At 46.6% G+C, this 17,177-nt stretch overlaps 1 protein-coding gene across 4 annotated transcripts in view; it reads left to right on the top strand.

Annotated features, from left to right (window-relative positions):
- Nucleotides 1-13,525: 13,525 nt before the first annotated feature.
- ankrd34a (ankyrin repeat domain 34A) overlaps nt 13,526-17,177 on the top strand; it is a 30,694-nt gene continuing 27,042 nt past the window's right edge. For 3 of the 4 annotated variants that reach the window (XR_014894501.1, XR_014894500.1, XM_085292984.1), the window contains exon 1: nt 13,526-13,681. The gene's annotated coding sequence lies outside the window, so the exon portion shown is untranslated. The remainder of the gene's footprint in view (nt 13,682-17,177) is intronic. The other variant, XM_085292985.1, reaches the window with a different exon arrangement.

Genomic DNA, 17,177 nt, shown 5'->3' with positions numbered 1-17,177 from the left:
GCAGCGGTTCTTTCATGAGGAACAACTTTAAATAATTCCCTGTGCCACAAAGAGGGAGGTTTATCCTTAACCCAGTTAATGAGAATACATTTCCTAGCTTTAGCACCAATAGTTTATCACATAGTTTGCGCTGCAAGTGATTTAATGTTAATTCTTTTGAGGGTAGGCTGAGGAGAAAATATCCGGGGTCCCTTTGGAGCCGATTCTTAAAGATATTACTTAGTTCTTGAGATATGGAGCTCCAAAATCTTTTGATTAATTTGCATTCCCAAAAGTAATAAAAAAAGTGCCAGTTTCTTTTTGACATGTACTACAGAAGGGGGAAATATGAGGTGTGATCTTATGCAAGACATTAGCTATAGCTATGAGCTATGTATAGGCAGTGTAGGATTTTGTATTGGGTTTCTCGCAAACGGTTGCAAGTAAAAGTGGATCTACCTATGTTAATACCGATGTTAAAGACTGTGGAATTTTGGAATTTTTAACAAAATTACAAACCTTGAGAAACCCCAAAAAATGGTCTCTAGGAATATTAAAATTTGACTACAGTTGCTCAAAGTTCATCAGTGTGTTGTTTTGAAACAAGTCGCCAATTACCCTTAATTAATTCATTTTTGTGCTGCTCATCGAACATATACTGCGAGACATTCCTGGAACAAATTCTTTGTTTCTCAGTAAAGGAGTCAAGAATGAAGTGCAGTCTTCTCTACCCAATCTTTTACGCATTTCCCTCCAAACCCTTATTGTATTATAAATAATTGGGTTATTATTAATCTCCGTTTGTAATTTTTTTTTGTCACAGACAACTAAGAGGTTCAAGTGCTAATGCAAAGAGGAGTGGGGACGGGGGACAACCTTGCCTCGTGCCGCTCTGCAGTGGAAATGCTGATTGTACACCATTAGTTATGACACAAGCTTTTGGAAGTTTGTAAATAGTTTTAATCCATCCAATAAAACCCTCGACCTAAGCCAAATCTTTTTAATACATTAAATAAGTATGTCCACTCGATTCTGTCAAATGCCTTTTCGGCATCTAAGGATATAACATATTATAATTTGTCTGATTCGAGTATTGTATAATATTTAATTGTCGTCTAATTGTAGATGAGAAACGATTTTGGATAAAGCCTGTTTGATCAGGGTTTATAAGAAGTGGGAGAATGCCCTCAAGCCTCCTTACTAATAGCTTGGATAGTAATTTAGCATCGACATTGATGAGGCTGATCAGCCTGTATGATGAGGTTTAATTTACACTGATGTCACATGTTAGGGGTTTTCTCCTCACACTAGAGTTTTCCTGATGGAGTGTTCATAGAGTTTAGAAGAACACGCTTCAATTTCACAGCACGTCCTGATGCTTCACACAAACCAACAGAAGCACTGAAAGAGACCAAGAGTCATGGGTCTCTTCATTATCCCCAAGAGGCAATCAGCAGGGACCACAAAGACCAGGACAGACCAGAACACCACTGTAAACCAGGAAAGTTGGGGAATGGCTACGATCACAGCATTGTAAGATGGTGATAGACATACCCTTAGGCCCCCTCCTCGATTCAGAGATGGTCTTTCCCTTTTCACGCAAATGGCCTCCTTGACTCTGCCCTCAAACCAGCGTTCCTCCCTGTCCAGGATGTTACATCCTCATCCTTGAAAGAGTGTCCACTGGCCTGTAGGTGTAAACAGACGGCAGAGTCCTGGCCTGACGAGGTGGCTCTTCTGTGCTGTAGCCAGAGGTTGTTTGGTTCCCCCGATGTATAAATCCTGCCAATCCTCCTGCACTTAACAGCGTACACTATGTTACTTTGTTTGTGTCGGGGGACCCAATCCTTGGGGTGGACCAATTTTTAGCGCAGCGTTTTAGGGTTTAAAAGCCACAGAGACCTGGTGTTTAGAAAAAATGCGTCTCAGCTGCTCCGATACTCCTGACACGTACGGGATCCCTACAGGTTTTCACTTAGTCAGCGGTTGTGTCATGGTCTGGGTGGGTACCAGTGTTTCTCCCTCCGAGCTGGCATTTCCACCCCTGGGAGGAGCCGCTGTGTTCTGCTTATTGCTCGCACCTGTGGGTAATTAAGCCGGGGACTCATAAGGCCAGCGCACACGACCTCTCTTCGCCAGATTCTCAGCTAACCCTAGTTAGCGCAGGCCACCGCTGTGATTTTGTACACAACTTGCAAACTACCTTATCTCATTCTGTATCTCTCTTTCACAGCCATGCACCAAGTTGCCAGACACGAATCTCCACTCAAGAACACCCATCCTGACATCATCTATAATTGACTGAGACAGGACTCTTCCAGACACTAAACCAAGGCACAATGTACATTTCAATTCCTTTAACTTTAAATATGTTTATATTGTCTATCCTGTAAAATAGTCAGATGTCTATTCATATTAATGTACAGAATTCACCTGCTTGCTGCTACTACTGCACATTAACCCAGTGTATATACTACATATATATATATATATATACATATATATATATATATATATATATATATATATATACATATATATATATACATATATATATATATATATATATATATATATTCCAGTATCCAGTATCAGGAGTATGGATACTGGAATGCCTAGAATTGTACAAGATCAATGGGACCCTAAGAGCCTTCATCAGGAACTCAATGGGGATGTGGCGTACAACACTAGAGGCCAACTCCAAGCCCATAGCACAAGTCACCATCAAGTGCGGGATCTACCAAGGAGATGCTCTGTCCCCACTGCTGTTCTGCATAGGCCTGAACCCCCTCAGTGAGATCATTAACAAGACTGGCTACGGATACCGACTACGGAACGGAGCAGTTGTCAGCCACCTCCTGTACATGGATGACATCAAGCTGTATGCCAAGAGTGAACGAGACATCGATTCACTGATCCACACTACCAGGCTATACAGCAATGACATTGGAATGTCGTTCGGACTGGAGAAGTGTAGTCGGATGGTAACAAAGAGAGGGAAGGTAGTCAGAACTGAGGGGATTGAACTACCAGAAGGCAACATTGCAGACATAGAGGACAGTTACAAGTACCTGGGGATCCCGCAGGCAAATGGGAACCATGAAGAGGCCGCTAGAAAAGCTGCAACCACCAAGTACCTGCAGAGGGTCAGGCAAGTCCTGAGGAGTCAGCTGAATGGTAAGAACAAGATCCGGGCCATCAACACGTATGCCCTGCCCGTGATCAGGTACCCTGCTGGGGTAATAGGCTGGCCAAAGGAGGAGATAGAAGCCACTGACATAAAGACAAGAAAGCTCCTTACCATGCATGGAGGGTTTCACCCCAAGTCCAGCACCCTGAGGCTGTACGCTAAGCGGAAGGAAGGGGGCCAGGGACTGGTGAGTGTCAGCACCACAGTCCAGGATGAGACAACGAACATCCAAGAATACATTGGGAAGATGGCCCCAACTGACCGAGTGCTCAGTGAATACCTCAGGCAGCAGAAACCCAAGAAAGAGGAGGGAGACGAGGAACCATCATGGAAGGACAGGCCCCTGCACGGTATGTACCACCGGCAGATAGAGGAGGTGGCTGATATCCAGAAATCCTACCAGTGGCTGGACAAAGCTGGACTGAAAGACAGCACAGAGGCACTAATCATGGCAGCACAAGAACAAGCTCTGAGTACAAGATCCATAGAGGCTGGGGTCTATCACACCAGGCAAGACCCCAGGTGCAGGCTGTGTAAAGATGCCCCAGAGACAATCCAGCACATAACAGCAGGGTGCAAGATGCTAGCAGGCAAGGCATACATGGAACGCCATAACCAAGTGGCCGGCATAGTGTACAGGAACATCTGTGCCGAGTATAACCTGGAAGTCCCGAGGTCAAAATGGGAGACGCCCCCAAGGGTGGTGGAGAATGACCGAGCTAAGATCCTGTGGGACTTCCAGATACAGACGGACAAAATGGTGGTGGCTAACCAACCGGACATAGTGGTGGTAGACAAACAGAAGAAGACGGCCGTAGTGATCGATGTAGCGGTTCCGAATGACAGCAATATCAGGAAGAAGGAACACGAGAAGCTGGAGAAATACCAAGGGCTCAGAGAAGAGCTCGAGAGGATGTGGAGGGTGAAGGTAACGGTGGTCCCCGTGGTAATCGGAGCACTAGGTGCGGTGACTCCCAAGCTAGGCGAGTGGCTCCAGCAGATCCCGGGAACAACATCGGAGATCTCTGTCCAGAAGAGCGCAGTCCTGGGAACAGCTAAGATACTGCAGGACGCTCAAGCTCCCAGGCCTCTGGTAGAGGACCCGAGCTTGAAGGATAAACCGCCCACAGGGGCGTGCTGGGTGTTTTTTTTTATATGTTCTTCCTCTACACCCCTCCCCCCCCCCAATTTTTGCACATGTCGAGGAGCGTGTCAGGCTACATTTCACTGTATGTTATACTTGTATAACTATGCATGTGACAAATGAAGAACCTTGAACCTTGAACCATCCAGACGCTGGACGTCCTGACAGTCTCATGGGTTTCTCGCCCTATGCACCTGCCTACCTCCATGCCTCAACGCCAGGGATTTTGGATTTCAGACCACTCACCCGGACCACTCACCCCTCCACGCCACTACTGACCATCCGCGGCAAGTAAGCAGTGCGACACAAAGGATAGATTGCTTACTTAGCTCAGGCTGCATAAACCCCTTAGGTTTAGGTGTTGCATCTAGTACTTGTTAAACTCACATTTCAGTTTCCTGATTGTGTACACTTGTTGAGAAAACAAACGTTGTCACTGAAACTTTCTACGTGCTGTTCTGCGCCCAGCATTTGCATCCTTTCTCTTTCGAGGCGGCCTTGGCCATGACAGTTTGTCCTTCTCTCCTGGATCGGCTGGAGCTTTCTTTAGGAGCCTTCCCAGCTTTGACAAAAGTCCAGCTGGGATAACCACATTTACTCAGGGCCTTCTTGATGTTCTTCTGCCTCCCTGGCCGCTGTGTCTGTGGGGATGGTGTCCGCTCTGTGCTGTAGCATCCTGATGACGCCCAGTTTATGCTACAGTGGATGATGAGAGTCAAACCTTAAATACTGATCTGTATATGTAGGTTTACGGTACACGTCAGCTTTTAGATGTCCCCCATTACTGATGGAAATCTCATTCTAAGAAGGCTAACCTGCCACTTTTCATATCCTCCCTGGTGAATTTGATGTGTCGGTCCACCAAGTTAATATGATCCGTGAATTGTGGTACGTCCTGAGTCAGTAATCAATAGTCCTTCATCAATTGGTCTGGGAAGGTTCTCAGTCATCCAGGTCCTCGTAGTCTAAGGAGCTTGGAAAGAAAAGCGTCTGGACTTCTTTGAGTTGCTTGAAGACGTTTCACCTCTCATCCGAGAAGCTTCTTCAGTTCTAGGATCAAATGGTGGAGAGTCCCAGATTTAAACCCGGTGGGAGTTTCCCCCCAAAGAGGGACGAAGGACCCCCTGATGATCCTCTAATCACATGACCCAAGGTGTGAAACTGGGTGTGGGTCCCAATCAGCCAGAGTTTCGGGTGAGTTCATTGTGAAACCTGGCCCACCCTATCATGTGATTTCCTGAGGTCAGATGGCCCAGGATGTGAGTGGGCGTTAAGGCGTCTGGGGAGGATCTCAAAACTGGATTATAGATGGCAGAGAGTTGGTGTCGTAAACCCCGCCTCTGTTCAAAGATGGTCGCTCACAGTGGACATAAATGGCTTCTGTGATGGCCAGTGGGTTGGCCTTGTGTTTTGCTTTTTCTGTTACCTGTTTCTTGCAGGTAGGTGAAGCTGACCAATTATAGATGCAGCAGACCTGAGAAGGCCAGTCCCAGTGTATATAAAGACACCTAGACTGAACCAGCGGAGTCTCTCGCTTGCTCTGGCTCTGGCTCGCTCTGTCTGGCATCCATCTTGTTCATTTGGAAGTTTCAGTTATGGCTGTTATGTCCTTTAAATTGTGTTTAAGTTGCTTTACCTTATTTTCATTAAATATGTCTTACAGTCTTTAAAAACCTGTGTGTGGTCTCCCTCTTGATTGTCACTTCCTATGAGCCGGGTTGTGACACTTCTTTCACTCCTCTTTCAAACCATCTGTCCTCTCTGTCCAAAATGTGAACATTGGCATCCTCGAGAGAGTGACCTTTGACCTTTAGATGCAGATGGACTGCTGAGTCTTGTCCTGTGGAGGTGGCTCTTCTGTGTTGTGCCATGCGCTTGTGAAGTGGCTGTTTGGTCTCTCTGATGTAGAGGTCTGGGCATTCCTCGCTGCACTGTACAGCATACACCACATTGTTAAGTTTGTGTTTTGGAGTTTTGTCTTTCGGGTGAACCAGTTTCTGTCTGAGCGTGTTGCTGGTTCTGAAATACACTGGGATGTTGTGCTTGGAGAAAACTCTCCTGAGTTTCTCTGATACACCGGCTACATAGGGGATGACAATGTTGTTGCGTCTAGGGATGGGTATTGATAAGATTTTCACGATTCGATTCCATTTTCGATTCTGTTTATCGATTCTTTTTAAAAAGGAGAACACTAAGGTCGATTAGCTCAGAACTTTGTTTTATATCTTCTCTTTGAACAAGATAGAAATTTAGGAGTAACATGGCCTTACAAACCCAGCAGTGAGATCTTAAGAGATCCAGCCTGCGGCTCTTCAATGGGGTGTCACAGGGTCCCCGGGAAAAAACATTGTAAATGTAAAATAATAAAATAAATATTCTTCTGTAGCAATAATAAAGTATAACATAAATTATTCTGTAGCAATTACACAACAGTAATGTCCCTGCCTACAATTAAACACATTCACTTACTGAAAATCATCTGCTGTGGCAAATGGGTGCAAGCCTTTGACCACAAACTGAGTCTCTGCTCGGTGACGTTCGTCTATCCTGCCTGAAAGGAGACGCTACCGGTAGACTGCAGCGAGAACTGCCAGCATCTGAGCCAGACTCTGTCTGTCTCATCATGGTCACTAAATGCACAGTAATGGCAGGTTTGTAATAAGGCAGATCGCGCTAACATAATATGTTAGTTGATTATTTACCTGCCGCATTAACGGGAGAGGACGTGCAAACGTTACCGCTGCTGCTGGGTTGAGATTCACGAGTCCAGAATTAAAAACACGACATTCATGTAAGGTCATCGCGTGTTTTTTGCATATTCGTAGTGTTTCCTCCCTTAAATGAAATATCTACTTTGCAAGTATTGCAAGTTGCCCTGTTGTCATCCGTTCTCGTAAAGTGTAACCGAGCGTTTGAGCCGCTGTGTTTCCTGCCAGGTAAATGACGCTCTGCAACGTGGTGACGTCATTCGGGGCGACTGGAATCGATAAGGGAATCGTTTGCAAAAATGGCAAACAATTCCAAGGAACTGAAACAGTGGGAACCGGTTCTCAACAAGAACCGGTTTTCCATACCCATCCCTAGTTGCGTCTGTCCTTCTTATCCTCCCTCGCTGGTGTCTGGTCTTCTTTTCTGTGCCTCTTTGCTGACTTTAAGAACGCCCATTTAGGATAGCCGCAGGTTTTGAGTGCTTCCTTTACATGTGTGTGTTCCTTCTTTTCCCCTTCAGGCTTAGAGGGAACATGTTCTGCCCGGTGGTGTAGGGTCCTGATTACTCCAAGTTTGTGTTCCAGAGGGTGATGGGAGTCAAAGAGGAGGTACTGGTCCGTGTGTGTGGGCTTCCGGTAAACTTCGATGTTGAGGTTGCCGTTCTCTTCAATGTGCACAGCGCAGTCCAGGAAAGGCAAACAGTCGTCCTTTGTGTCTTCCCTGGTGAACTTGATGTTTTTATCCACAGCGTTAATGTGCGCAGTGAAGGAATCCACTTCTTGTGTCTTGATTTTGACCCAGGTGTCGTCCACATATCTGTACCAGTGGCTGGGTACTCTTCCTTTGAAAGAGCCAAGAGCCTTCCTTTCCACTTCCTCCATGTAAAGGTTGGCTACAATAGGTGACACGGGGGAGCCCATGGCACAGCCATGTTTTTGTCTGTAAAAGCCTTCATTGTAGTTAAAATATGTAGTGGTGAGGCAGAGGTCTAACAGTGTGCAGGTCTGATCGGGTGTGACATTGGTCCTGTCCTCCAAGGAGCTGTCTTCTTGTCGTTTTCTGACAGTCTCCACGGCCTCCGTGGTGGGTTTGCAAGTGAAGAGAGAGACTATATCAAAGGACACCATGGTTTCATCTGGATCAAGGGTAAGTTTCTGGATCTTGTCGGTGAAGTCGGTGGAGTTCTTGATGTGATGTGGGGTGTTCCTGGACTGCGCTGTGCACATTGAACAGAACGGCAAACTCAACATCGAAGTTTACCGGAAGCCCACACACACGGACCAGTACCTCCTCTTTGACTCCCATCACCCTCTGGAACACAAACTTGGAGTAATCAGGACCCTACACCACCGGGCAGAACATGTTCCCTCTAAGCCTGAAGGGAAAAAGAAGGAACACACACATGTGTTTTGTTTTTTTTTTTTTTTGTTTTGTTTTTTTTTTTGGCCTGTCCCGTTTCGCTCTTTTGCATCAGAATTGTTGTCTAAAGGCAAAGAAAGATGCCCAACGGATTTACTTTACCAAACTGACCATCCCAGCCTTGCCGTAATGGTCCATTTGATTCACCTTTTATTGTTTATTTTATTTTCACTTAATGAATACGGGACAGAGTTGACTGGGGAAAAGAAGGGGAGAAAGAAAGAGGGAAAGAGAAACAGCTGAGAAGAGGGACGGGGGAGAAGGGCAAAAGACAAAAACCAACAGAACGGGCAGAGAAAAAAAAATGCATATATCAATCACCTGGATCACCTGCTGAGAAAGAAAAAAGAAAGCAAGCAGAAGAGAACAAGAGTAATAGAATAAACAACATCACAATGATATATGGGAATATGACAGTAAATACTAAATATTAAACATTATTGTGCAGCACATAAGATCAACAGAACACAGTGTGCTTTGAGGTAGGAGCCAAAAAGGGTGTAGTTTGTGGGTGTGATCACCCGTGTGTACACCTGTGAGCATGGACGCGCTTGTTTTTTGTTTTTTAAAAGGTTCCTCCATGTAATAATCTGCTAGAGGGTGTGGGGGGGCCACAGCCCCGTCCTCCAGGGCGTGAAGCAGGTATGGAGGAGATCAAAACTCCAGACATCCAGAGGCCCCCAGAACACAAGAGACCAAGGAAGACCAACAGAGGGGCAGCCGCGCCACTGTCCCAGAAAGAGCTGAGGAGAGTCCCAGATGAGGGCTCACTCAGCAGCCGTGGAGCAGAAGCCAGGGGGAGTTGCAGTGACGCGCCCGTGAGCTCCGCCGGCAGCCAGCCGTGCCTGAGTGACCGAGCCCCAGGCCGAGAGGCCGGGGGCACCCCACCTCCGAAGTGGCCCGAGCGAGCCCCAGGCTCCAGGCCCCAATAAGCGGCCGCCAAGGAGTGAGCCGGTGTGTACCTGGACGCCCATCCCCGGACACAAAGAACCACCAACGCACCGATGTCTGAGGGGGTCCACCACTGGCAGGGGAAGTGGTGGTAGGGGGAGATAGGCCTCCAAACCTTGGAGGGCCTGAGATGTCCCCAGAGAGGTGGCGCCTGACACCCAACCTGACATATAGACACAGACATACAGGCACACACAGATACAAACATCCATTCCCACCCTCATGCTCTCATATGCACTTACTCCACACTCAACCAACGTGGAGACAGACATAAAGAGACGTTGTACACACGATCACACTCCCCAAGCGTACTCTACGAACCGGGTCTAGGTGCCCCCGCCCCTGGAGGGGGGAACTGCACCCAGACCCAGGTGGTGTTTCCCTTTTCCCTGCGGTGGGGGGAGGCAGACCGCCCCGACTCCGCAGCAGCAGGAAGGCCCCACACTCCAGACCGCAGTCGGACGGCCAACTCCTCCTACTAGCCCCCCCGCTCCAGCAGGTCGCAGAGAACAGGGGTGAGAGAAGACTCCAAACCTCCCTCCACCCGCTCATTGTAGTGTTGATGCATGTGTGTTCTAAGGTGCATTTAAAACCCAGGAGGGCATGGAGCTACCTGCCAGAGAGCAGCAGGTAAGCGCATGGTCCCTCCTGCTAGCCCTCAATGTCTACGTGTATTTAAAATTGAGAGGTGGGCAACGACGCCAGGGGTGAGGTGTACACCCTGATGGTACTTTGGACTCCGTGTATCGTGCCCACCCCCAAGATCCTATATGTATGTGTAATGAGAGTGTGAGTAATGTGAATGTCTAAGTTGTGGGATAAAATTGAGGCAGAGGCAGCCAGAAGGGGACAGGGGGGGGGTAGCCTCCTCTGCACCCTGGTGACATACCCCTACTCCAAGGCCCTGCATGTGTGGGTGGTTGTGGTGGAGCGGGAAGAGGGAGGCAGCTGGAGATGGGGAGGGAAGGAAGGGAGGGGCAAGTGACCCCTCCCTGGGGCCAGCTCCCCCGCTGACCCCAGTAGGTACCCCCATACTCCGCGACCCGCCAGGGAAAGGGGGCCCAGGCCCATCCAGACCGGGCCCAGTGCAGCAGCGCCGCCCGGCCCCACAGAGCCTGGGACAGTCCACCCAACCCCACCACAGAGAAAACTGCACCCACCCCACCATCCACTCATCTTCCAGACTACATAAGACAATAAACACCCAGGCTGAGATCTTCCTCCACCTCTCCTGTATCTCCCCCTCCTGCAGAGGGAGCTCCTGAGGAGAGGAAAGCTCCTGCAAGATGTGACAATCTCCCCCACCAGTTGAAGAGCCCCCCAGGTGGCTCGACGCACCGGCGGCACCCTGCTCCAGGGCTGGGCCCCCATGCACCCACCCGCCCACAACCCCGGCAACACACCAACCAGGACCCAAGCCCCCGAGGCCCGGTCCGGGTCCCAGCCCAGAGACGGAGCGCCCCCAGAACCTCACGCCCATCCCGGACCCACCCAGGGGCAGCCAGGCTACCAGGTCAGTAACCCACGTCCGTCAGCACAGACCCTCCCCTAGCCCCGCTGCACGCAGCCGCGAGGAAACAGTCACCGGAGAGCCAACAGAGCCCCTAACCGGACATGACCGCTACCCCGGAACACACACATGTAAAGGAAGCACTCAAAACGTGCGGCTATCCTAAATGGGCGTTCTTAAAGTCAGCAAAAAGGCACAGAAAAGAAAACCAGACACCAGCGAGGGAGGATAAGAAGGACAGACGCAACAACATTGTCATCCCCTATGTAGCCGGTGTATCAGAGAAACTCAGGAGAGTTTTCTCCAAGCATGACATCCCGGTGCATTTCAGACCCAGCAACACGCTCAGAGAGAAACTGGTTCACCCGAAAGACAAAACGCCAAAACACAGACTTAACTCATTCACTGCCAGCCATTGGCAGTGAATGAGTTAAACCCATTGACTCATTCACTGCCATTGACGGCTATAGACGTCAATGGCAGTGAATGAGTTAACAATGTGGTGTATGCTGTACAGTGCAGCGAGGAATGCTCAGACCTCTACATTGGAAAGACCAAACAGCCACTTCACCAGCGCATGGCACAACACAGAAGAGCCACCTCCACAGGACAAGACTCAGCAGTCCATCTGCATCTTAAGGTCAAAGGTCACTCTTTGAGGATGCCAATGTTCACATTTTGGACAGAGAGGACAGATGGTTTGAAAGAGGAGTGAAAGAAGCTTCTATGTCCACTGTGAGCGACCATCTTTGAACAGAGGCGGGGTTTACGACACCAACTCTCTGCCATCTATAATCCAGTTTTGAGATCCTCCCCAGACGCCTTAACGCCCACTCACATCCTGGACCATCTGACCTCAGGAAATCACATGATAGAGTGGGGCCAGGTTTCACAATGAACTCACCCGAAACTCTGGCTGATTGGGACCCACACCCAGTTTTACACCTTGGCTCAGATGATTAGAGGATCATCAGGGGGTCCTTTTGTCCCTCTGTGGGGGGAAACTCCCACTAGGTTTATATCTGGGACTCTCCACCATTTGACCTTAGAACTGAAGAAGCTTCTCGGATGAGAGGAGAAACGTCTTCAAGCAACTCAAAGAAGTCCAGACGCTTTTCTTTCCAAGCTCCTTAGGCCTTCATCAATTGGCTTTGTTCAATGGTCATAACAATTCGCATATTAATGATCAAGGAACTGAGCTCCCACGCCATTGTTCATTCAGTGGTGCTGGTTTCAGTCATTGTGCAAATGTCCTGTTTATATGGTTGGGGAAACCTGCAGTCAGCTGAGACTGAAGAAGTCACCTGGATGAGTGACAAAACATTTCTCCCAATGAAAACGTCCAGATGAACAGAATCAACCTTTTGGGATTTCCTTACCTGGATGATTGAGCATGCATCAAGACACTGCACAGATTCATTTTCTAACATGCCTTTATTTGATTATTCATTCCCCAAATGCCATATATTTACTCGAGGATTTAAACTGAGCAGCACCTGTCATTATAAACAGGTGAAGCTTGGCTGATGCCGTGATGTCAGTGGAGATGGGAAAATTCTCACAGTGATCATGGATTTGGATACCTCTGTCGTAACCAAGATGCTGTGATGGACCTGGAGGAAACATTTGACACCCTGCAACAGAACTGGTCTGTGACAAACCTGCAATGTTCAGCTGCTCACACCGGAGCAGACACCTGTCCCACAGGCTGATGCGAGTTTGAACATTTGCCCAAAATGCACTTTGTAAAGTTTCCTTCAGCAAATGATCAGAAACAGATCAAACATCAGGTACCCGTCTCTGCTCCTCTGTGTCACTGAGATTCTATGCTAAGACACTTCAGGGTCGTGGAGGGGTGGAGCCTATTCCAGCTGTCATAGGCTGAAAGGTGGAGTACAACTGGACAGGTGGCCAATCTGACACAACGAGATAAACCAACATTCATGGCAATGGCAGGTTTATTATCACCAGTTAACCGGATGAGGAACCTGGAGAACCCTCAAAGAGACAGGAGAACACCCCTGTTTCAGCATCCCTGTGAGGATGAGGATGATGAAGGTTTCTGAATTTGGTGAGGTGAGGAGGTTCCAGCATGTTCAGCAAAAACACATCAGCTGATTCGTTAAAATGCTAGCATTAAACACACGCCGTGTGTGTGTGTGTGTGTGTGTGTCACCGTGGGAACACTTCTGCAGGAATTCAGGACATCAGTTACCATAGAAACTGTTTCCATAATAGCACCACTGTGTGCGTGTGCGTGTGTGTGCGCGCGCGAGCGCTGCAGTATTTTATTTTTATCTTCAGGTAATAAAAAAATAAAAAATGATGATAATAATGAAGATGATGATGAGATGAAGAGTCTCTGACCTGCTTTCTTACAGTTACAAACATCCCATAATAATCGCTGGTCTGCGCTGAAATGTTTTTTTAGCAGCAAAACTCTCCCTCGTGCGAACAGGAAGTGTACGGTTGCCATGGAAACGCCGTGGCCATCTAACAGGTGATTTCTATTAAAATGAAGCAGCGGAACTAAAAACAGAGCTTCAGTCTGATCAGGTTATTGATCAGGGAGAAATGTTTAAAATGTCCGGTTGTGCCGTTAACCATCGGTGGGGGTGGGGGGGTGAATCCGTTGTAAGCCGCTGAGACTGAGGAGGAAGAGGAGGAGGAAGACGCGCAGGAGGAGGAGGAGCGCTCCGTCAGTCCGTCGGTAAACAGCAGCGGTCGGTGACGGACTCAAACGGTCGGTGAGTCGATAAAGAGGCTTCTTTATGCCGGGGTAAGAACACCAAACACACCTTCATCAGTTCCATCATTGCAGCTCTGCTCCATCTTCATCATCGTTATCGCCACCAGCATCGCCGCTCCCGGGACCGGTACCACGCGCGTGCATGTGTGGGTCCGTTTGATCGCTGTGATGCCTCGAGATGTTTGAGGATGATGATGATGAAGCTATAGAAACATCGTTTATCTTCATCTTGGTGCACGCGCGTTGCGATGGGACACGCGCGTGCACGTGTCTCATGCGTGTGTAAATATAGATCCGCGTGCGTCACAGCAGCGCAGTGACGTAGAAACCGAGAGATCCGCATTCCTCCACAGCTCACCTTCATCATCATCATCATCGTTGTCGTCATGAGTCGGAGGTTCCACCTGTGTGCCAGGTGACCGTGGGGACACGTGACGTAATCAGTAATCTATCTAATCTATCAGTGATCAGGGATCGATCTCTAATAGTGTCCTGTAGTACTACATGGTATGCTGCAGTAGAAACACTACCTCACACACAGAGACACACACACACACATACTTGTTTTCATATGTTAGTGAGGACATAATTGACGTAATACTTTCCCTAGCTGCCTGTAACCCTGACACGAAAACCCCGTTTTGAACCTCAGAAATGTCTTCAAACGTTGTCTCCATAAGTGACTGATGGTTCCCACAAGTATAGTAGCATGCCAATTTTTGGTCCCCATAAGGATATGTAAACACTGTAAAAATGCACACACACAGACACACACAAATAACAGCCCGTTTTTGTGTTTTATTTCCTTCAGACTCAGCTTGTCATCTCAATATTTTTTGCCTTATTGCTTCATGAAACAGTTACATGTAACTGCTGCACACACGTTGGCAGAGGTGTGGACTCGAGTCACATGACTTGGACTCGAGTCAGACTCGAGTCATTAATTTTATGACTTTAGACTTGACTTGAAAAAATGTTCTAAGACTTGTGACTTGACTTGGACTTTTACACCAATGACTTGGGACTTGAATTGGACTTGAACCGGTTTACTTGAAAAGACTTGATATTTTACCCCAAATATAAAATTTAACATGCATATTATATAGAGATTGAAAATGTGACGTCATTCACGGGTAGAACCGCAAAGGATTCTGGGAACTCGTGGCAAGCGGTACTAGCGCACGCAGGCTTTCAATTAAAATCAGTCACACAGCGATAAAAAGAAACACAAAAATGTCAAGAAGCTGTTGTATTATTAACTGCAATAGCCGGTCGCATGACAGCCACGGGAAGCCGACGGGTAAAGAGATCGGTTGTTATCGGATTACGTCGTTGAAGAGAAATTGTTCGAGCCATGTTTCCGAAGTAACAAAGACGCGACGGATGGTCTGGATTGCAGCCATTCAAAGGTCAAATATAACGTCCCAGAACCCTCCAGCTCACAGGTTAGTCTGCTCCAAGCATTTACACGAAGGTCAGTGTTTTTTAGTAGTTAATGCGTCATTTTCATAACATAATTAGTGATATAGGTTACAAGCAAGTCTGGCGCTGAACAGAAATTGTCGCGCTATGCTCCTTTATTTATTGTGCATAAATAGTGAATTGTCCTGACACAATATTGCGTTTCGCTTCTGTTATTATGGTACATTGACAAAAACACATACTTTTATTCACAGGATAAAACAGGTTTTTTGTATCACTAATTGCCCAGTACGATTACAGCATACAGTATTATTGTCACTGCTACATTTCTGTGATGGGTACCAGAAATTATTTCCACTGCTAATTAATTACCGTTGAGCTCAAAGGTCCTATTAATAAACGGTTAACGAATGTGTATTTATGACGACAATTTGTGAGACTGGTAAACTTATGATACGTACGATGGTCTTTCGTTCTACACGGTGCATTTCAAGGTCCTGCACCCATCCGTCGGTAAACTGTACCTGGGCTTGTTGCAGTGACCTGAAGTTACTAAACTTCATGAGTGTATGCACTCACTCCAAGAACCGTATGATTATAAATATGCATATAAATATGCTACAATGAGATAGCTGACTTCATCTAACTAGCAAATGTTGTCCAGGCTACGTTGGTGATGCAGTTTTTTTTCATGTGTATGATATTTTTGTCATGCGATTTTAAAGCCGGTCCTACAACCGCATCCAAGAATAACATGCAGCTTATCTCAGAACTGTCGGTGAAAATTATTCTTGGAGCTAGGTTTAATTGAGCTGCATTTTAAAGAGGTGCAATTTCACAATTTGTGTATATTTTCTACATTCACTTTTGTCATGTGTTGAGAAAAACACAGATTTAAAATTACATGGTCTAATATTTACATTTAGCATATAACTGCAACATTATTTTTTCGTTGTTTTTTTTTTAAAGACTCGAAAGGACTTGAAATTCAAAGTTTCAGACTTGTGACTTGACTCGGACTTTTACACCAGTGACTTGAGACTCGACTCTGACTTGCCTGACATTACTTGAGACTTGACTTGAGACTTGAGGATAAAGACTTGAGACTTACTTGAGACTTGCAAAACAATGACTTGGTCCCACCTCTGCACGTTGGTCTATCCGACCTTCATCAGGTCGCAGGCATATATGCAGTACACATACTGTCACTTGGTGTTCGTTCTCTCTGCAGTAGAGTATCACTTCCTGTTCCTGTTCCAACACAGTGGTGTTTTTCCGTAGTATATCTGTGTAGCAATTTAATACAAAACTTATAGTAACTTCTTATTTCGTAGTGTAATCTTCATGTGCGTCCTCTGAAACACACTCTTGGTGTATTTACTCATTAATTTATATTCAGTGTTGGGAAGGTTACTTTTAAAATGTATTCCACTACAGAGTACAAAATGTATTTTGTAACTTATTCCGTTACGTTACTCAATGACAGTAGTGTATTCTGAATACTTTGGATTACTTAATATATTATCATGCTTTTTACAACTACATGAATGTCCTATTGCTGTGTGATTTATTACTATTACTGAAGGTTACCCTCCACACCAACCAGATGTTTAAATCTTAATATAAATGAGTAACAGTAGGTGGACATTAGGTAAGGCTGCACTTTTTGCAGCGATCTCGTGCAGAAAACTATTCGGCGCGTATATAAAACAGGTCCGCGGCTCCGAACCGTAGTAAAGGGACCTCTGACTAATACGTCGGGTTCATGTCGGGCTCGTAGCTGAAAACTAGCTTTACTTTTGTCTGGGTCAACTTTGCTAGCGAGATATACAGAGGGTGCATAGCTGAACATATGAAACAGGAAAAGACCGCTGTGTAATCCCTTTATTTCAACAAAGTAACTGTATTCTGAATACCACCTTTTTAAACGGTAACTGTAATGGAATACAATTACCGTATTTCCCGGACTACAAAGCGCACCTGAATATTAGCCGCACAAGCTAAAATCAGGGGAAAATCCTGTTTTGTACATACATTAGCCGCACCTGACCAAAAGCCGCAGGTATTTCAATGTTGACTTATCATATGTAAGAGAATATGCACA

Source organism: Mchenga conophoros, linkage group LG11 (genome assembly GCF_057382185.1).
Source record: "Mchenga conophoros isolate Kocher_MC1m ecotype Shallow Benthic linkage group LG11, M_conophoros_male_GT1.1, whole genome shotgun sequence".
NCBI classification, from domain to species: Eukaryota; Metazoa; Chordata; class Actinopteri; order Cichliformes; family Cichlidae; genus Mchenga; species Mchenga conophoros.
This window is presented reverse-complemented; position numbering and strand designations above follow the sequence as displayed.